General features: G+C 42.0%; 1 protein-coding gene and 1 long non-coding RNA gene across 7 annotated transcripts in view; one reads left to right on the forward strand and one right to left on the reverse strand.

Annotated features, from left to right (window-relative positions):
• Positions 1-22,387, forward strand: part of tjap1 (tight junction associated protein 1 (peripheral)) — a 247,775-nt gene that overhangs the window by 180,204 nt on the left and 45,184 nt on the right. The window lies entirely within an intron of this gene.
• LOC132889253 (uncharacterized) overlaps positions 8,907-22,387 on the reverse strand; it is a 31,190-nt gene continuing 17,709 nt past the window's right edge. For all 3 annotated transcript variants that reach the window (XR_009655033.1, XR_009655035.1, XR_009655034.1), the window contains exon 4: positions 8,907-11,447. This is a non-coding gene — a long non-coding RNA (uncharacterized LOC132889253). The remainder of the gene's footprint in view (positions 11,448-22,387) is intronic.

Raw genomic sequence — 22,387 nt, forward strand, 5'->3', positions numbered from 1 at the left:
ATAAGTGATTCGAGCCACATTCACTGGATATGAGCAATCACGCACCCTGATTGGCTAATCTACTACGACGTTATCAGCTCATATACCATGAGTAGAGAGAAACAAAATGGCAGAGCATTTTGCTGAACCAACCGAGGACGAAATAAAGCCTACTCAAAAATAAAAGTCCAAAAAATACCAAAAAAAAGCAACAAAATATGGAAAGCATTTGATGGTAAGAATTTTTTTTTTTATATTATTATAGCATTTTTCACAAATTGCTAGTCATTTCACTGGTTTGTTTACATTCTTCATCTTTTTTTTTTTTTTTTTTAGACTGGTTCAAAAGCTCAAGGTTGTTTGAAAATTACATAACTGAAATGTCCAAGGAACAATTAAATACAGTGGGGCAAAAAAGTATTTAGTCAGCCACCAAGTGTGCAAGTTCTCCCACTTAAAAAGATGAGAGAGGCCTGTAATTTTCATCATAGGTACACTTCAACTATGAGAGACAGAATGGGGGGAAAGAATCCAGGAAGTCACATTGTAGGATTTTTAATGAATTAATTGGTAAATTCCTCGGTAAAATAAGTATTTGGTCACCTACAAACAAGCAAGATTTCTGACTCTCACAGACCTGTAACAACTTCTTTAAGAGGCTCCTCTGTCCTCCACTCGTTACCTGTATTAATGGCACCTGTTTGAACTCGTTATCAGTATAAAAGACACCTGTCCACAACCTCAAACAGTCACACTCCAAACTCCACTATGGCCAAGACCAAAGAGCTGTCAAAGGACACCAGAAACAAAATTGTAGACCTGCACCAGGCTGGGAAGACTGAATCTGCAATAGGTAAGCAGCTTGGTGTGAAGAAATCAACTGTGGGAGCAATTATTAGAAAATGGAAGACATACAAGACCACTGATAATCTCTCTCGATCTGGGGCTCCACGCAAGATCTCACCCCGTGGGGTCAAAATGATCACAAGAACGGTGAGCAAAAATCCCAGAACCACACGGGGGGACCTAGTGAATGACCTGCAGAGAGCTGGGACCAAAGTAACAAAGGCTACCATCAGTAACACACTACGCCGCCAGGGACTCAAATCCTGCAGTGCCAGACGTGTCCCCCTGCTTAAGCCAGTACGTGTCCAGGCCCGTCTGAAGTTTGCTAGAGAGCATTTGGATGATCCAGAAGAGGATTGGGAGAATGTCATATGGTCAGATGAAACCAAAATAGAACTTTTTGGTAAAAACTCAACTTGTCGTGTTTGGAGGAGAAAGAATGCTGAGTTGCATCCAAAGAACACCATACCTACTGTGAAGCATGGGGGTGGAAACATCATGCTTTGGGGCTGTTTTTCTGCAAAGGTACCAGGACGACTGATCCGTGTAAAGGAAAGAATGAATGGGGCCATGTATCGTGAGATTTTGAGTGAAAACCTCCTTCCATCAGCAAGGGCATTGAAGATGAACTGTGGCTGGGTCTTTCAGCATGACAATGATCCCAAACACACCGCCCAGGCAACGAAGGAGTGGCTTCGTCAGAAGCATTTCAAGGTCCTGGAGTGGCCTAGCCAGTCTCCAGATCTCAACCCCATAGAAAATCTTTGGAGGGAGTTGAAAGTCTGTGTTGCCCAGCGACAGCCCCAAAACATCACTGCTCTAGAGGAGATCTGCATGGAGGAATGGGCCAAAATACCAGCAACAGTGTGTGAAAACCTTGTGAAGACTTACAGAAAATGTTTGACCTCTGTCATTGCCAACAAAGGGGAAAATAACAAAGTATTGAGATGAACTTTTGTTATTGACCAAATACTTATTTTCCACCATAATTTGCAAATAAATTCTTTAAAAATCAGACAATATGATTTTCTGGATTTTTTTTTTCTCATTCTGTCTCTCATAGTTGAAGTGTACCTATGATGAAAATTGCAGGCCTCTCTCATCTTTTTAAGTGGGAGAACTTGCACAATTGGTGACTGACTAAATACTTTTTTGCCCCACTGTAAATGTCTAAAGCTATTCTGTACCTAGACACAACACCAAGACGGCACTTTCTGCAAAAATACAACACTAAAGTCAGTTCGTGCAGCCGTCGATAGGTTTTGAAGAAGTCTGCCTAAGCGGAAATAATTTTGTTGGATGTTTTGTATAAAGTTTTTATTGATTGAATTTGCAAAAAAATAAAAATGCGCCGTTTCTCAAAATCCAGTGAATGTGGATAGAGAAAAACAGTTATTCCACTCAATCTCACCGTACATGGCTTATAGCCAACTCGATGCTACGCGCCTCGTGGACTCGTCTACGACTCGATTTCATGGAATAACTGTTAAATAGTTGGCGAATTTGTAAATGCCTCAACCACTTGATGCCAATTAAAATTAGTATATGCCTTCAGGATATAAATAATCTTTCAGAAACAACAGCTGATGTTGCTAAAGAATGTGTTAGGTTCTTTTCTCGGGGTAAACTGCAGTGCCTTAAATTAAGAAAGTGAATACAGTTAATACATCCCAGGGGCTTAATAGCAGTGCTTACTGTATATAGTCTCACAGTCCAGACTTCGCAGCATTTGGTAGAGAGTCTGTAGATTTTGTATGAAAATGAGCTCCTTATTTCCACTTCCATAGAAAAAGGCTATTTCTCACTTGGCAGATGACCAACCCGTGACTATTTCCCGTGATTTGTCAGCGAACATGCAAGATTATTTCATTCCAATTACTACATCCTGCGGCGGCACGGTGGTGTAGTGGTTAGCGCTGTCGCCTCACAGCAAGAAGGTCCGGGTTCGAGCCCCGTGGCCGGCGAGGGCCTTTCTGTGCGGAGTTTGCATGTTCTCCCCGTGTCCGCGTGGGTTTCCTCCGGGTGCTCCGGTTTCCCCCACAGTCCAAAGACATGCAGGTTAGGTTAACTGGTGACTCTAAATTGACCGTAGGTGTGAATGTGAGTGTGAATGGTTGTCTGTGTCTATGTGTCAGCCCTGTGATGACCTGGCGACTTGTCCAGGGTGTACCCCGCCTTTCGCCCGTAGTCAGCTGGGATAGGGTGCAACCCTGTAGAAAGATAAAGCGGCTAGAGATAATGAGATGAGATGAGACTACATCCTGCTCTAAAAAGCGTTTTGTGCTGTCAAGTTAAAGTCCCTCTCAGGCCAGAATCTGGTCTTCCCAGGCAGTCTCCTGTCCCAGTACTAACCGACTCGTTAAGGCATACGGATGCAGCGCTGATCTCCGTTTCGATAGCCCTCAGCCTCTCGCCTATACAGCTTGGGTTACAGTAGGGGGCTAGTCCTCTGGTAACCGCGAGAGTTTGATGGATTTGGTGTATTGCACAAAGTGGGTGGGATAATGGAAGATGAAGGAGTACCTCAGAATTCTTCCGCATAACCTCAACCCATCTGAAACTTGGACACAATTGGGTGTTCCAACTGGACACTGATCCCAAAAACACATCAAGGCTGGTTGTAGAATGAATAAATCAAGCTAACATTCAGCTCTAAACAAGTCATGGCCTCAACCCTGTTGGAAATAGATGGACTTTGCTTACAGGGATCCGGCAGCAGATTTATTCGCAAACTTATTTCAAGTAAAAGTAGTTGCAGATTTCAAAAATCAAACTTTCATTTTCAGAGACCAAATAGTGTTTGGTGGGGGGGGGATTTTCTGTAAAATGCCAGATGGGCTTCCTGCGGTGGTGACGTATGCGATGACATCAGCATGGTAGCCGCGGGGTCTTAAGTCTTAAATTTAATATTCCAAAATTAAGGCCTTAAAAGGTCTTAAATTGCTTTGCCCAAGTCTTAATTTTTTAAACAAAGGTCTTAAATTTACTCATACTATTCTACAATGTGAAAACGTGGGTTTTGCGTAACATCAGTGAATTTCTTGGAGTATGCGCAAAGAAAGAAACAATATTGATACATTTTCGCGCCGGCGCAATCGTCAGAGTCCGTGGTGGAGAGGAGACTCTGCGAATCGCAGCATGGGGAAGTGTCGTTTAATCAGCAGTGGCTTTCAGATAAAAGATATCGTGATTGGGTGAGGGAGGTTCCTGGAAGCGACGTTGAAGCAAGATGCTGTGTTCGTCGAAAGACCTTCAAGTTGTCCACTATAGGTCATTTAGCTTTAGAGTCTCACATGAAGAGCTCAAAGCACATTGCATCTGCCCTCCACCGCCACCAGCCCATCGCTCAGTTCTGCACGGTTCCATCTCCGAATGCACCTGGAGTTGGCACTAGCACCGCTGTCAGCAGCATCAGCCAAGCCAGACATCATCGGCAAGGCTAGCAACAACACAAGGGCCGAGCAGTGGCATGATGGGTGTCGGTGGAACCCCAACGCTTCGGGCAGAGGTGCTCTGGATTTTAAAAACAATTACGGGACACCACTCGTACAGCTCGAATGAGGGCATAAGCAAACTCTTTAAGGCTATGTTCCCAGACTCGGAAGTCGCTACAACATTCTCCTGTGGAAAAAACAAAACGTCTTGCATAACAAAATTCGGTCTTGCTTGTCTTGAATGTGAAGATTCGACAAGCAATGCACATAATGACTTAAGTATATAACTTTTATAATAAAAGTATTTTTACTTGAAACATTTGTCATTATTGGGAATTTGATCTGGTGTTCTGCGACCGCATAATGGGTGCGATGTAGGTCTTAATTCTCATTTAAGTGGTCTTAAAAAGGTCTTATATTTATGGTGGTCAAACCTGGGGAAACCCTGATCAGGTAGCAGTCGCTTGGAGCAACTTGGCTGTTTCTATTCTCTGTTTGCGTCGTCGTTTTGCTAGTTTTACAAGTATTTCACCAAATTTATCCGTTTTTAAATAAGTATGCCTCATTGTGTAGCATATAAATGCCATAGTGACGCTAAAAAGAAAGCACAAGCTGGAACTCGACTGCTTTTCCACAGAGAAAATGCAAAGTGTGTTTGTTCAGCTGGAACAGAGGGTCACCGACAGAAACTGGATCAGACATGAGACCTCGTGCTGCAAAATCTTTTTTTTATATGATCTACTGTGTGTGTGTGTGTGTGTAGCTGTGCACTCGAAAATCTCAGTTTAAAATGGCTCAGCTCACAGTGCAACATGATGCTTTGTGGTCTAAAAAATTGTTTATTTTTTTTAAAACATGGTTCTGGGTAGATTAACAGAGAATGTGGCATGGTTTAAAACTGAGACTTGAGAGCACGACGCACGCAGTATGACAGAACAGTAAGTTTTTCTGCCGAAACTCCATTCATTTGAATGGAGGAAAAATGAATGGAAGTGAATGGGGGGGGGGGAGAGATCAGGTAAAAGAAAGGAAAGGATGAGTTCAGGTCAGAAGTGATTGCATGCATGTGTCTGGGGAGCTGGCCTAAGGTATCGCATGAAGTTTGGTGCATCTGTTATGAAGCGTGTCTGTGGTGCTCTTTGAAGTGTGGGTGGAGCACAGAGGACGGCAGGACAACGCTTCAGATGCAAAAAGGCTTTTTATTCCCAGACTTTTCAGTATAATCGCCAGTTCTTAATCTGCTAGCGTCACACACATACACACACATGTTCTTGTCCCGGGATGAGCTCTTCTCTGCTCTCCCTCTGCCTCCTTAAATAGGGCGCGGTTACTGGGAAAACACAGGTTAATTACCGTCAGGTGTAGTGATTCTGCCACTCACCTTCCCTGGCTCCGCCCTCCTGTCACAGACCGGCGCCTGACCACGCCCCCGCTGCCACAGTGTCCGAGCAGGACGGTTTGATTCGTGAGTTCCATTCATTCTCTATGGAGGGATGACAGGAAAACAATAAGAATGAGAGAACAGGTGCGTCGATCCAAAAGCTGTATACAAGCACGCTACACCGGTTCAGGACGCTGTAGGTCATGTAAAAAAAGATTTTAGAGCGCGACACTTCAGTGTCATGTCGCACTGCGAGTTGAGCCTTTGTAAACCAAGATTTTAGAGCACGCAGCCGTACACACACACTACCTGTAGATCATGTCAAAAAGATTTTGCAGCGCAATGTGTCGTGTCTGATCCAGTTTCTGTCGGTGACCCTCTGTTCCAGCTGAACAAGCACACTTTGCATTTTCTCTGTGGAAATGCAGTCGAGTTCCAGCTTGTGCTTTCTTTTTAGCGTCATTGTAGCATTGATATGCTACACAACGAGGCATACTTGTGTAGAACTGATAGATTTGGTAAAATACTTGTAAAACTATCAAAACTACAGTGTAAACCGAGAATAGAAACAGCTGAGTTGCTCCAAGCAACCACTACCTGACGTCATCGCATACATCACCACCGCAGGAAGCCCATCTGGCATTTTAAAGAAAATTAATTTTTCTCCAACACCATTTGGCCTCTGAAAATGAAAGTTTGGTTTTTGAAATCTGTGACTACTTTTTACTTAAAATAAGTTTGAGAATAAATTCACTGGAGGATCCCTTTAAAAATCTGGTCTGTGCCAGGGGACGGACACACACACACACACACACACACACACACACACACACACACACACACACTTAATTGAACTCTCCTAATTCTGCCAAGAAGAGTGGCTGAACATCCAGCCAGAATTCTGCCAGAAGCTTGTTGATGGCTACCAAAAGTGCATGGTCAAAGTGAAACTTAAGTGTGCTGTATGTGTATTTCTACCCTATATGCATAATGTTGACCCGGTGTTGATTTCAGAAAACCCAAAATAAATTAAACCTTCTCCACGAAATTATTATTTTTTTTTTATAGATTAAAGATTATTAAAGATGTATGTTGTACATTCATTCTACCACAGAACAGTTCAAAGAAATCCTTGGAAACCCAATATTGCCATGACATGATGACACTCGTCTGTGTATGTAAACTTCTGACCACGACTGTAGGTGCACTTTACACAAGAAATTGGATGTCATCTGCATGCTCCTGAGGGTATAAATTTATGCATAAGCAGACTAAATAACATAAATCACCCTATCACACATACAGTGGTGCTTGAAAGTTTGTAAACCCTTTAGAATTTTCTATATTTCTGCATAAATATGACCCAAAACATCATCAGATTTTCACACAAGTCCTAAAAGTAGATAAAGAGAACCCAGTAGAACAAATGAGACAAAAATATTATACTTGGTCCTTTATTTATTGAGGAAAATGATCCAATATTACATATCTGTGAGTGGCAAAAGTATGCAAACCTTTGCTTTCAGTATCTGGTTTGACCTCCTTGTGCAGTAATAACTGCAACTAAACGTTTCCGGTAACTGTTGATCAGTCCTGCACACCGGCTTGGAGGAATTTTAGCCCATTCCTCCGTACAGAACAGCTTCAACTCTGGGATGTTGGTGGGTTTCCTCACATGAACTGCTCGCTTCAGGTCCTTCCACAACATTTCGATTGGATTAAGGTCAGGACTTTGACTTGGCCATTCCGAAATATTAACTTTATTCTTCTTTAACCATTCTTTGGTAGAACGACTTGTGTGCTTAGGGTCATTGTCTTGCTGCATGACCCACCTTGTCTTGAGATTCAGTTCATGGACAGATGTCCTGACGTTTTCCTTTAGAATTCGCTGGTATAATTCAGAATTCATTGTTCCATCAATGATGGCGAGCCGTCCTGGCCCAGATGCAGCAAAACAGGCCCAAACCATGATACTACCACCACCACCATGTTTCACAGATGGGATAAAGTTCTTATGCTGGAATGCAATGTTTCCCTTTCTCCAAACATAACGCTTCTCATTTAAACCAAAAAGTTCTATTTTGGTCTCATCTGTCCACAAAACATTTTTCCAATAGCCTTCTGGCTTGTCCACGTGATCTTTAGCAAACTGCAGACGAGCAGCAATGTTCTTTTTGGAGAGCAGTGGCTTTCTCCTTGCAACCCTGCCATGCACACCATTGTTGCTCAGTGTTCTCCTGATGGTGGACTCATGAACATTAGCCAATGTGAGAGAGGCCTTCAGTTGCTTAGAAGTTACCCTGGGGTCCTTTGTGACCTCGCCGCCAATTACACGCTTTGCTCTTGGAGTGATCTTTGTTGGTCGACCACTCCTGGGTCTTGAATTTCCTCCATTTGTACACAATCTGTCTGACTGTGGATTGGTGGAGTCCAAACTCTTTAGAGATGGTTTTGTAACCTTTTCCAGCCTGATGAGCATCAACAACGCTTTTTCTGAGGTCCTCAGAAATCTCCTTTGTTCGTGCCATGATACGCTTCCACAGACATGTGTTGTGAAGCTCAGACGTGGATCGATCCCTGTTCTTTAAATAAAACAGGGTGCCCACTCACACCTGATTGTCGTCCCATTGATTGAAAACACCTGACTCTAATTTCACCTTCAAATTAACTGCTAATCCTAGAGGTTCACATACTTTTGCCACTCACAGATATGTAATATTGGATCATTTTCCTCAATAAATAAATGACCAAGTATAATATTTTTTGTCTCATTTGTTTAACTGGGTTCTCTTTATCTACTTTTAGGACTTGTGTGAGAATCTGATGATGTTTTAAGTCATATTTATGCAGAAATATAGACAATTCTAAAGGGTTCGCAAACTTTCAAGCACCACTGTAAAGACTGGAGAATGAATGGTTGCCTTGAACTATGTTACGTGTGATGACGTCTTTTAACACTATCACTTCCCTGTGTGACATGCTTTGTGTGTTTGATCATCTGGGTGCAGTGTAGATCTGTTTTCCTGTCGCACCATTTTCTTTTCAGCTCACTTGATTTACATCTACAACCCCAAATCAGAAAAAGCTGGGATTGTATGTTGAAATTAAAACCAGCAACAATGATCTGTTCATTATATTTGGCCTTTATTGCACTCAAAATAAAATAATACAACAAATTTTGTTTTATCAAATGAATATTGTTGTCTTTAAACCCCCCCCCCCCCCCCCCCCCCCAAATAAATAAATAAATACATTTTGATTCTTGCAACACATTTCATAAAATGTTGGGACAGTAAAGCATTTATCACTTTGTAATGTTGCCATTCCTTTTCACAACACTTAAGATGTTAGGGACTGAAGACACCGAGTGATGAGGCGTTTCAGGTGTTATTTTGTCCCATTCTTCCTGCAAACAGGTATTAATGTGTGCAACATTACGGGGTTGTGGTTTTATATTTTCATTTCCAAATTCGCCACACATTCTCGATTAGGGACAGGGAGAACAGGCAGCCCTGCCTTTGTAATGTGTGCAGAATGTGGTTCTGCATTGTCTTGCTGAAATCTCCCTGGAAAAGATGTCGTCTTGATGGCAGAATACGTTGCTCCAAAATCTCAAAGTGCTTTTCTGCATTAATGCTGCCATCACGGAAGAGCAAGTTACCTTTGCCAAGGGCACGGGCACAACCCCATACCATGACACACCCTGGCTTCTGGACTTGTTGCTGGTAACGGTCTGGATGGTCTTTTTAGTCTTTGGTCCGGAGCACACGGCTTTCATTTCTAAAAAAAAAAAAAAAGACCTGGAATACCGATTCGTCTGACCACAATACACGTTTCCACTGTGATGGTCCAGCCCAGATGTCTCCAAGCCTAGAGAAATCAACAGTGCTTCTGGACACAGTTAACATACGGCTTCCTTTCTGTACAGTAAAGTTTTAACTGCCGTTTGTGGATGTAACCATTGTAGCTTGACCAAAGGTTTTCCAAAGTAATCCTAAGCCCATGTGGTTCTATCAGCTATAGATGAATGACGGTTCTTGATGATGTGCTGTCTGAGGGATCGGAGATCACAGGTGTTCAGCTTAGGCTTGCGCCCTTGGCCTTTATCCACTGAAATTCCTCCAGATTCCTTGAACCACTTAATGATGTGCACCATCGAGGATGAAATATCCAAATCGTTTCACATTGTTCTCTGAAGAACATTTGTTTTCCAACATTTCAATAATTTGCTCATGCATTTTACGATGAACTGGAGATCCTCGGCCCATCTTTGCTCCTCAGAGACGAGGTCTTTCCTGATTTTTGTACCAAATCATGATTACAATCAACTGTTTCAAATCGCGTTTTTTTTTTTTTTTTAACTCGTCCTAAATTGCCCTCGTCCCAACTTTTTTTGGAATGTGGTTTAGGCCTGAAATGCAGGAATGGATGTATATTAACAAATGAAATGACATTGACTAGACAAAACACGAAATATCTTGAGTTTATACTGTCTGCAGTGAAATAAAAGTCGAAGCAAGTTTAGAAATTACAGCTTTCTTTTCTTTTAATTGCATTTTCCATACCGTCCCAACGTTTTCTGATTTGGGGCTGTACTTCATCTTTTTTCTGTAATTTGTCTCTAGATTTCGACCTTTTGCGTTTGACTTGATACACTGCTAAATATTTATTGGTATAGAAGTGGGTCAGAATAACTTGCACTTCTTCCTTTCTGCCTTGGCTTTCAGTCAGTGCGTTTACATGCACATAGAGAGAATCGAATTTCTGCCGTTGCTCGACTGAAATCGAAGTTCTAAATGCCATGTATACACCTTAATTCAGCTGAAATTGAACCACACTTGATTTCTCGGAATCGAGCTACACGACCTAGATTATGCGATTTCTGCCGAGCTACTTGGTGCATGTATACCCTATCGAGCTAGTTGTCGAGCTACTTACTGCCCCTTCCGGAAGTGACGAGTGACGAGACCACAAGCGGGAAACACAACAGCCTCGGTCGGCATGACAACAGTAGTATCAAATCAAGTTTCAAGTTTATTTGTACAGCGCTTTTAACAATAAACATTGTCGCAAAGCAGCTTTACAGAATTTGAACGACTTAAAACATGAGCTAATTTTATCCCTAATCTATCCCCAATGAGCAAGCCTGTGGCGACGGTGGCAAGGAAAAACTCCCTCAGACGACATGAGGAAGAAACCTCGAGAGGAACCAGACTCAAAAGGGAACCCATCCTCATTTGGGCAACAACAGACAGCCTGACTATAATATTAACAGTTTTAACAGGTATAACCCTCAACTGTCCTCACGGGGCCGTCCTTCACAGGAGCGGTGCGATAAAACTCCGACCAGACACAGGGCACCAGGATGGATCAAGCAGGTCCGAGGGGCAGAAGAGGCCAGCATCTCAATCCCAGGATCAACATGTAACTCAGAGGGACAGATGGGGGGGGGGGGGGGGGGGGAGAGAGAGAAAGAAAACACGTTGTTAGGTATGCCCTAAAAATGACAAGTATTAAATCTGTGTGGTAGGCTCGCAGAGACGAGAGTCTTTACATCAGGCATAACACACAATGGCATGTTAATATGGTAAAAAATATATCATGACCTGCTCTGGCTGGATGCTTGATTGGGTGATGGGAGCACACTCCTCAGCAATGATGAGATGCAGATGGGACCCTTAGGCCTGGCCAAGACAATTCAGTTACATTTCACCGGGTCTGGGACATGCGACAGAATGTCTGACGGCCGATTCCCTGCAGGCTACGATAGCCAGTCGAGGTCCCCACCGTCTCCACCAAAATATTTCCTGTTGACTCCATGTAACTCAGAGGGACAGATTTGGGGGGGGGGGGGGGGTAAGAAAACACAGGTTGTTAGGTATGCCCAATGTCACCTGAATAAGTAGGAACAGTATACATATTGCACCGAGTACAAGCAGGGACTCCGGCAACTAACTATGACAGCATAACTAAAAGGAGAGAGCCAGAAGGTAACACAGGCATGTTTAGTAGCGAGCAGCAGAAGAGGTCAGGAGGAACAAACGAAGAAGAGAAAATGGCGAGCAGAAACGTGCACTTCTGGAGCAATGAGGAGACAGAGTTCATGCTCATTCAGCTTAAGGAGTTGAATATATTAAAATTCATGGACGGGAGAAAAACGCGCAATGGAGAACACGGAACTGATAACTTTGTTTACACTCTTGAATAGCTCTTCTTCATGACGACAACCGGAAGTGTACCAACACGATGGGGCGTGTAGCGCCACCTGTGGCTTGGGTGCACAATGCACCTCACACAATAGCCCGATTTCATTGTGTGCATGTAGGATTGGATTTCTCTGGCACCCTGCTGGGACCTTCAGCTCGATTACCGACAGCAGCTCGATTTGAATGTGCATGTAAACGTAGTCACTGTTTCGTAGTCGTTTTCTGTTTCAACCCCCTGTGTGCTTGAACTTTTTATGAAGTTTTGTCACGGTCACTTAAAGCAAATGAGCTGTGTCGGGATGTTGGTGATCCGCATGTACACGCGAGTGTCCAAAATCAATCAACGTTTCCAAAACATTTCTAATTATACCCCCGTTCCGGGGGGGGGGGGGGATACTGGTTTATCTCTGTCCGTCCAAAACACCCTTTTTCTCAGCAACCACAAATCACAGCCACTTGGTACCAAACTTCAGCTTGGGGTTCTATACTATGTATACCTTTTTCAGGTCTGTTGCACATCGACTTCCTGTTTACTGAGTGAAATGTATTTATGAAACATACAGGGTGGATTTTGACGCCATTTCAAGAAGCAAAATTCTTTTTCAAAATGTCAGTTTACCAGGATGCGATTTGAAACCACTGGGGAGAGACACTGCTCTTTACTTACTTGTTTCAGGGTTCATTATTTGTTAAAGTCAACATTAATCATAAGTGTCCTATTCCTTCGATTGCTTGCATTCTGATACGAGCGAGAGCTGGGAGAGAGGTGCCTCCCCCCCCCAATACGGATTGGCCGTATTTTGTACGGAAAAGTTGTCAATATGATGTTAGGGCAAAGGGTGTTATTCTGTACGGACCAGTTGAGAAAGCTCTACATTTTTTTCCGACGAGTTATGTCTACGAGACGTTTTCAATCCATGCGACGTGCCTCTTCGACTAGCTTGACAATCTGTGTGGACTCGACTAGATATACGTGTCAGTCCACCGCCGCTACCTGAACGTAGATAAGATGCTCGCAGAACAGCTGTGTGTGCAGATCACTGAGCGTACGCTGCGTCATACACAGTCGAGTGCTGCCTGTGATTTCAGCACGCTTACAACGACCACGCATGTGTTGTGTTGTGTGCATGCGTAGATACCGTGTCTTTGTTCACGCTATTTTTCGCTCGACACCACGTGTTGCCAGCATGATGTATCAATAGAACACGTTTGAAAACATGAAACGCTCAGTGTCGGGACAAGTACAACGAAGATCCCAAGTGTTTCTCCTGTGGTATACAACTGAACGGCCCTGTATAATATCCAGTAAGAAGGGTAATGAATACGCACACTGCAAACTGTGCATAAATATCGTGCATAGCTTGTCTGAACGTTTCTGACATTTTATGTAGAGTGTACCAAAAAGGTTTTTGTGCAGAATCGGTGATCACATGCAGATAACCTAGAAGCTGGTCAAAATGAGTTGAACACATTTTGACTTCTAACTGATTTTTATTCACTTAGAGGAATGTCCAGCACTAGATTCACTTCTCGGTTCAGTGTCTCTTCAGTTTTTGATCACAAATCAGTGCCTTATTTTACAACCCCGATTCCAAAAAAGTTGGGACAAAGTACAAATTGTAAATAAAAACGGAATGCAATGATGTGGAAGTTTCAAAATTCCATATTTTATTCAGAATAGAACATAGATGACATATCAAATGTTTAAACTGAGAAAATGTATCATTTAAAGAGAAAAATTAGGTGATTTTAAATTTCATGACAACAACACATCTCAAAAAAAGTTGGGACAAGGCCATGTTTCCCACTGTGAGACATCCCCTTTTCTCTTTACAACAGTCTGTAAACGTCTGGGGACTGAGGAGACAAGTTGCTCAAGTTTAGGGATAGGAATGTTAACCCATTCTTGTCTAATGTAGGATTCTAGTTGCTCAACTGTCTTGGGTCTTTTTTGTCGTATCTTCCGTTTTATGATGCGCCAAATGTTTTCTATGGGTGAAAGATCTGGACTGCAGGCTGGCCAGTTCAGTACCCGGACCCTTCTTCTACGCAGCCATGATGCTGTAATTGATGCAGTATGTGGTTTGGCATTGTCATGTTGGAAAATGCAAGGTCTTCCCTGAAAGAGCCGTCGTCTGGATGGGAGCATATGTTGCTCTAGAACCTGGATATACCTTTCAGCATTGATGGTGTCTTTCCAGATGTGTAAGCTGCCCATGCCACACGCACTAATGCAACCCCATACCATCAGAGATGCAGGCTTCTGAACTGAGCGCTGATAACTTGGGTCGTCCTTCTCCTCTTTAGTCCGAATGACACGGCGTCCCTGATTTCCATAAAGAACTTCAAATTTTGATTCGTCTGACCACAGAACAGTTTTCCACTTTGCCACAGTCCATTTTAAATGAGCCTTGGCCCAGAGAAGACGTCTGCGCTTCTGGATCATGTTTAGATATGGCTTCTTCTTTGAACTATAGAGTTTTAGCTGGCAACGGCGGATGGCACGGTGAATTGTGTTCACAGATAATGTTCTCTGGAAATATTCCTGAGCCCATTTTGTGATTTCCAATACAGAAGCATGCCTGTATGTGATGCAGTGCCGTCTAAGGGCCCGAAGATCACGGGCACCCAGTATGGTTTTCCGGCCTTGACCCTTACGCACAGAGATTCTTCCAGATTCTCTGAATCTTTTGATGATATTATGCGCTGTAGATGATGATCTGTTCAAACTCTTTGCAATTTTACACTGTCGAACTCCTTTCTGATATTGCTCCACTATTTGTCGGCGCAGAATTAGGGGGATTGGTGATCCTCTTCCCATCTTTACTTCTGAGAGCCGCTGCCACTCCAAGATGCTCTTTTTATACCCAGTCATGTTAATGACCTATTGCCAATAGGGCTGTGTGATGTCCCCTTAATTGGCATCGACGATGTTTACAGTGCAAACATCGTGATGGACGATCATATCGTGGGCGGGGGGATTTTAATACCACATTATTAAATATATTATTATTATTATTATTAAATATATTATTATTAAAAGTATTAGATACTCATCCGAGGCTTTGGCACGTAAAGAAAAAAAAGCGCTAGGTGATGTGGAATATTTGGCCTTGATAACGGATATGTGGTCCAGCTGCAACATGATGCCCTATATGTCAGCTACCGTACATTATGTGGACCGAGAGTGGGCAATGCAGTCCAAATGCCTGCAGACGAGTTTCATGCCAGAGACACATTCAGCGGACGCATTGCGCGAGACACTTGCCGAATGGAAAATAGAGGAGAAAAAGATCGCCTGTATAACAACGGGGCAAATATTGTCACAGTCATCAGACAATTGAAATGGCCGTGGTTAAGTTGTTTTGGGCACAATTTAACCTGGCCATAACCAACTCGCTTGCGCAACAGAGGGCCAGTACAGACCGAGCGTTTGGAGTTTGCCGAGCAGTCAACACTGCGTTTGCGCACAGCTGGCTTCGGAGAGATGAGCTGCGCAAAGTGCAGGTGGAAATGAACCTCCCCGAGCACTCACTGATCACGGCAAGATATTAATCGGCTCTAACAATGAAAGACTAGGATTCAAACTATGAGAAGAAACTACACTTAAGCTATTACTCATTGTTTATTTACACCATATCAGTTGAAGATGCGTTTCGGCCTTTAGTGCGCACTTGAACGCGCTAATTTTTCCAATTTATTAGTGTTTGAATTATTGCACCAGCTTTTAAAATCATGATTTAATATTTTTTTTTTTTTTTTTTTTACTGTCTTTACATTTGTCAGAATCACCTTCATTCTTCCATTGGGTTTGACATTATGGCTTAGAGTGAACCATTTTGAGTCTGAAAGTAGGCTATTTACCAGATTAAAGTTATTTGACTTCTGCCGAAGTCCGCGCTTCACTGCCGTTTGGGGTGCAATATTTCCCGACTGAAGTCGTTAATAGTGGCTATTTGTTTGAACAACATGACAAATTTTACATTAAAAGTATAGTGTAGGCTAAAAAACGAAGTCAAAATGTATTATTAGTAGCATACTGTATTTGTGTAACCACATGTTATGTTCACTAGCACGTCCCTGCACCATAGCCTACGTGAACAAGCGGTAATAGGATATTACTTTATAATGATTTATATAATTATGTATTTATAATTATATGTCATATAATATATTTATATATTAAACAAAACTAACTAAACTAACAAAAAACTAACTTTTTAGGTTAAATAGGCCCAGATGATACTGTATATGCATGTTTATGACAGGAGGGGGCGTGGTATCACGATGGTGGCTCTCCATCGTGATGGATGACCACCATCGTCGATGGACGATGGCATCGTCTATCGGCACAGCCCTAATTGCCAATTGACCTAATGAGTTGCAATTTGGTCCTCCAGCTGTTCCTTTTTTGTATCTTTAACTTTTCCAGCCTCTTATTGCCCCTGTCCCAACTTCTTTGAGATGTGTTGCTGTCATGAAATTTCAAATAAGCCAATATTTGGCATGAAATTTCAAAATGTCTCACTTTTGACATTTGATATGTTGTCTATGTTCTATTGTGAATACAATATCCGTTTTTGAGATTTGTAAATTATTGCATTCCGTTTTTATTTACAATTTGTACTTTGTCCCAACTTTTTTGGAATCGGGGTTGTATGATCAACATGGTTTGGTGTTTGGCAAAAGATTTAATTATCATTCTACTGATTAAATTATTATTCTACTGTGTTTGTGGTAATTTGGCATTTTTGTAAGAGTATTTTGTTACTAGAATGCCAGATTACCACAAACACAGTAGAATGATTAAAAAAATTTTTTTTGGTAAGAGTATTTTGTTATTAGACTGCGATTTGGCCTAGTGGTTAGCGTGTCCACCTTTCAATCGGGAGATCGTGAGTTCTACTCACAGTCAGGTCATACCAAAGACTAATCGTAAAAATGGTACCTACTGCCATCTGGCAAGGCACACTGCAATACAGATACGAGTAGGGAGTCAAACTCTCGCGGTTACCAGAAGACTAGCCCCCCCCATTGTAACCTCATCTCATCTCATTGTCTCTAGCCGCTTTATCCTGTTCTACAGGGTCGCAGGCAAGCTGGAGCCTATCCCAGCTGACTACGGGTGAAAGGCGGGGTACACCCTGGACAAGTCGCCAGATCATCACAGGGCTGACACATAGATACAGACAACCATTCACACTCACATTCACACCTAGGGTCAATTTAGAGTCACCAGTTAACCTAACCTGCATGTCTTTGGACTGTGGGGGAAACCGGAGCACCCGGAAGAAACCCATGCGGACACGGGGAGAACATGCAAACTCCGCACAGAAAGGCCCTCGCCGGCCACGGGGCTCGAACCCGGACCTTCTTGCTGTGAGGCGACAGCGCTAACCACTACACCACCGTGCCGCCCCCCCCACTGTAAACCCTAGCTATGTAATAGGAGAGAGGCCGAGGGCTACGGCGAACGGAAATTGGCACCGCCCTATGCGCCACATGGCGTGGGAAAGACTTGGATTTTTTTTTTGTTACTAGAATCAATTAAAGGTAACAAAGAGCTTTTTGCCAAATTATGTAAAATTACACAATAACTTGATGGGTAACACTGGTGATTAATCATAATGTCTGCAAACACCATTTATCTTAATAATGACTCTGGTATTGTCTGGTCTGGAACGGAGTTGAGTGAAAATACAATGGGTACGGCTGCTAGTGTTTTTTTTTTTTTTTTTTCCAGTTCATTAGAAAACATTTTTTGCTGATCAATAAGGTGTTCTGTTGATATATGCATCTCTTCATAATTTTTCTTGATAATTAAGGTGTTAATATGTTGGTATATGCATCTTTACATAATGGAAATGTGCATGAATTAGTGTTACTGAAATTCATTAAAAAAAAAATACATATATATTATTTACCAGCTGTGAGGTCCGTATCGTGAAATACAGTCACCGAGGTCTTGAAAATACTGACCGAGGCCTCTGGGCTGAGATCACGGTATTTCACAATACGGACCGATCTTAAGCTGGTAAATAATATATATATATATTTTTCTTTACCAAATTCTAACAGAAAAATGAGAGCGCCCGAAAGGGAAACCATATTTAGAACAAACCTGCTACAAGCTCATTTTCGGCTTTCTCCTGAAATGTTTTCTTTTATTTCATCTCATCATGGTAGTAAAGCTCGCTTTCGCTGTGAACACTGTCGTTATCACTGTCCATGCTGTAAAATTAATGCTATTATACTGAGAGATGCGAAAATAAATGTTGACAAAAAACTGCTCCTGTTTGTTGTGTACCGAGGATACCGAGGGAGGAGCGTGTGCTGATAGGAGCAGATTTCAACGGACATGTTGGCGAAGGAAACAGAGGAGATGAGGGCATGATGGGCAGATATGGTGTGAGAGAGAGAAATGTGGAAGGGCAAATGGTGGTTGATTTTTTTTTTTCCAAAGAGGATGAATTTGGCAGTAGTCGGTACATACTTCGAGAAGAAAGAGCAGCACAGGGTGACGTTTAAGAGTGGAGGAAGATCTACACAGGTGGACTACATACTCTGCAGAAGGGGTAACCTGAAGGAGATTGGAGACTGTAAAGTGATGGCAGGGGAGAGTGTAGCTAGACAACATCAAGTGGTCGTGTGCAGGATGAGCTTGAAAGTGAAAAAGAGGAGGCGTGAAATAGTGGAGCCGAAGATGAAGTGGTGGAAACTAAAAGAGGTTGAACATCAGAAGGAGTTTAGGGAAGAAATGAGACGAGCATTGAGTGGTCATGGAAGTCTGCCGGAAGATTGGAATACTACTGCTGTACTAGTAAGAGAGGCAGCAAGGAAGGTGCTAGGGTGGTCATCGGGAAGGAGGCACAAAGAAGTACAGGAAATTATGAAAGAGAAGAGGCTAGCAAAGAAGAATTGGGACGAGGAAAGCAGGCGGTTATACAGAGAGACGAGACAGAAGGCAAAAAGAGCGGTACAGCGAAGGCGAAAATAGATACATACCAGGAGTTGCGCGAAAGACTGGAGACCAAAGAAGGAGAGAAAGACCTGTACAGACTAGCTAGACAGGGAAGCGAGGGATGTACAGCAGATAAGAGTGATGAAAGATGGAAATGGAAATGTGCTGACAGAGTGTATTAAGAAGGAGTACTTTGAGGATTTATTAAATGAGGAGAATCCAAGAGAGAAAAGGTCAGATTCGTTGGAGACAGCAAATCAGGAAGCAGAGTTGGTTAGTAAGGATGAGGTGAGGACAGCCATGAAAAGAATGAAGACTGGGAAAGCAGTCGGACCAGATGGTATCCCGATTGAGGCTCGGAGATGTTTGGGTGAGACGGCTGTGGAGTTCCTAACGAGATTGTTTAATAAGATCCTAGAAAATGAGAAAATGCCAGTTGAATGGAGAAAGAGTGTGCTAGTCCCAATATACAAGAATAATGGAGATGTACAGAGCTGCAGTAATTACAGAGGGATAAAATTGATGAGCCACACCATGAAGCTATGGGAAAGGGTATTAGAGGCGAGATTGAGAAGAGAGGTAGCAATCTGTGAACAGCAGTACAGGTTTATGCCAAGGAAGAGCACGTCGGATGCAATTTTTGCTTTAAGAATGTTAATGGAGAAGTACAGGAAAGGCCAGAGAAAGCTACATTGTGTGTTTGTAGACCTGGAGAAGGCATACGATGGAGTGCCGAGAGATGAGTTATGGTATTGTATGAGAGAGTGTGGAGTGAATGAGAAGTATATCAGAGCAGTGCAAAACATGTATGAGAACAGTAAAAGAGCAGTGAGGTGTGCATTTGGAACGACTGAATGGTTCAAGGTGAAGGTGGGACTCCATCAAGGATCTGCTTTGAGTCCTTTCTTGTTTGCCATAGTGATGGATAGCTTGACGGACGAAGTGAGGCAAGAGTCACCATGGAACATGATGTTTGCGGGTGATATTGTGATATGTGGTGAAAGTAGAACGGAGGTTGAGTTGGGTTTGGAGAGATGGAGGGATGCATTGGAACGAAGAGGAATGAAGGTGAGCAGTAGCAAAACAGAATACATGTGCATCAGTGAGAATGGGGATGAGAGTGTAGTGAAGATGCGAGGAGGCGACGTAAAGAAAGTTGGTGAATTCAAGTACCTGGGGTCAACTGTGCAGGAAAATGGGGGCTGCGATGGTGAGGTGAGAAAGAGAGCGCAGGCAGGGTGGAGCAGTTGGAGAAGGATTTCGGGAGTCATTTGTGATAGGAAAGTCCCAGCAAAAGTGAAAGGTAAGATGTATAAGACAGTAGTGAGACCAGCTGTGATGTATGGATTGGAGACCGGACCCTTAACAAAGAGACAGGAGGTGGCGGAGTTGAGGATGTGAAGGTTTGACGAGGTTGGACAGGATAAGGAACGAGCACATCAGAGGGACAGCACATGTGGAGAGCTTGGGAATTGAGAGAGATGAGACTGAGATGGTATGGGCACATCCTGAGAAGAGATGCAGAGCATGTTGGAAGGAGAATGTTGAGGATGGAGCTGCCAGGCACACGAAAACGAGGAGATACATGGATGTGGTGAGAGAGGACATGAAAGTGGCAGGTGTGGTAGAGAGGGATGTGGAAGACGGAGCAACGGAGACGAAAGATCCGCTGTGGTGACCCCTAATCGGGAGCAGCCAAAAGAAGAAGAAAAAGTTGTTTGTTGTTGTGAGCGAGCGAGTCACCAAAGGTCTGTAATCGGGGTCCGGATCGTAGGATTCCGGACCACTCGCGAGCCAATCAGAGCGCATGATTTGATGGAAACCGGACCGCGCAAAAAAAAAAAAAAAGAAAAATATTTTCAAGAATACTGAAATTCAAAATTTCAGGTAGGCATCTTTGCGTAAGTGAGCAGTAGCTCACAGTTAATCTTGTTACAGCTGAGAATTTATTTGTTTTGGGTTACATAAACATTTGCACACAACTTGATTATAGATTGATAAATGAGACTCCGTTTTTGCTGTTATTTTTGCGGAACCTTTTTGAAAAATCAGATCGGGGGGGTTGGCATTTGGGGACTGATTTTTTTTTATATATATATATATATATATATATATATATATATATATATATATATATATATGAGTGATTCCATGCTTATGGGTACTGAAATGGGGACATGAACTCATGAACTTATTTTTAAAAATTCACCTAAAGCCATTTCTTTTTTTACCATCAGGTCACAAAACATGTAATCTTTAATGAATGATATGTTAAAAGATAACTTTAATTTTCTGAGATGTAATAAAAACATATTTATATGCCAAAGTCAGAACGTAACAGAAGTGTTGTGGACATATATATTCTCAATTTTAACAATGTAGAATTACTTTTTGAAACATAGGAAGGTGATGTTTTAGCAAATATAATTAATAAACATGTGTAGTAGAATAAACATACACATTCTTTCAATAAGATTAACATGGTATAGAGCTAGATTGTAATTAATTTGTAACAGACGCGAGATGGACAATCGTAACAGAAGTAATGTAACAGACATCATTTTGGAACTCATAGGCTTGACTTTGGCATATAAATATGTTTTTATTACATCTCAGAAAATTAAAGTTATCTTTTAACATATCATTCATTAAAGATTACATGTTTTGTGACCTGATGGTAAAAAAAGAAATGGTTTTAGGTGAATTTTTAAAAATAAGTTCATGTGGTGGCACGGTGGTGTAGTGGTTAGCGCTGTCGCCTCACAGCAAGAAGGTCCGGGTTCGAGCCCCGTGGCCGGCGAGGGCCTTTCTTTTTTTTTTTTTTCAATTGTTTATTTATTGAGTTTTTTTCTTTAATATACACATACAACACACTCAGAACAAACAGTTAAGCTAAGAGAGAGCAAATACATTAATATAGCTATTAAGCAATATAGAATGTGTGAAGACATTGACAAGGGAAAAAAAAAACAGAAATAATACAAATAAATAATAAATACAATAGCAAAAAAAAAAAGTGCATTATTGTTATTATTATTACTATTATCTTAGAGAAGAAAATAAGGTACACAGAAATGGCACACATGGACGTAAGTCATATATAAGGCCAAAGTGAGATGTCACTCAAATTAGGTCAAATGATGATCAAGGGCGCCAATGTTTGTGCAAAGAGATCCCCTTTACCTTTCAAGTGGTAAGTGTGTTGTTCCAGTTGCATTGTGTCATTCATTATTGATTTGAAGAGGTTAATTGTAGGTGGTGTAGCTTGATTCCAGTTAAGCAATATGCATTTTTTCGCTACATAAGCTATTATGCCAATTCTTTTATTGGAGATAGAGTCTAGTGCACCGTCTGGATCTGTACCAAATAGATACAGTAAAGGTGATAGTTTGAATTCAATTTGCATGACTTTGGTTGTTAAATTGTGTACCTCATTCCAAAATTGTTTTAATTTACTCCAATTCCAGAACACATGAATAAGTGAACCAATGCATGTTTTACAACGATGACATTCCGGGGAGACAGTGGGAAACATCTTGCTGAGACGGACTGGTGTTAAATACATTCTGTGCATAAATTT

The sequence above is a fragment of the Neoarius graeffei genome, chromosome 7 (genome assembly GCF_027579695.1).
Source record: "Neoarius graeffei isolate fNeoGra1 chromosome 7, fNeoGra1.pri, whole genome shotgun sequence".
Taxonomy (NCBI): Eukaryota; Metazoa; Chordata; class Actinopteri; order Siluriformes; family Ariidae; genus Neoarius; species Neoarius graeffei.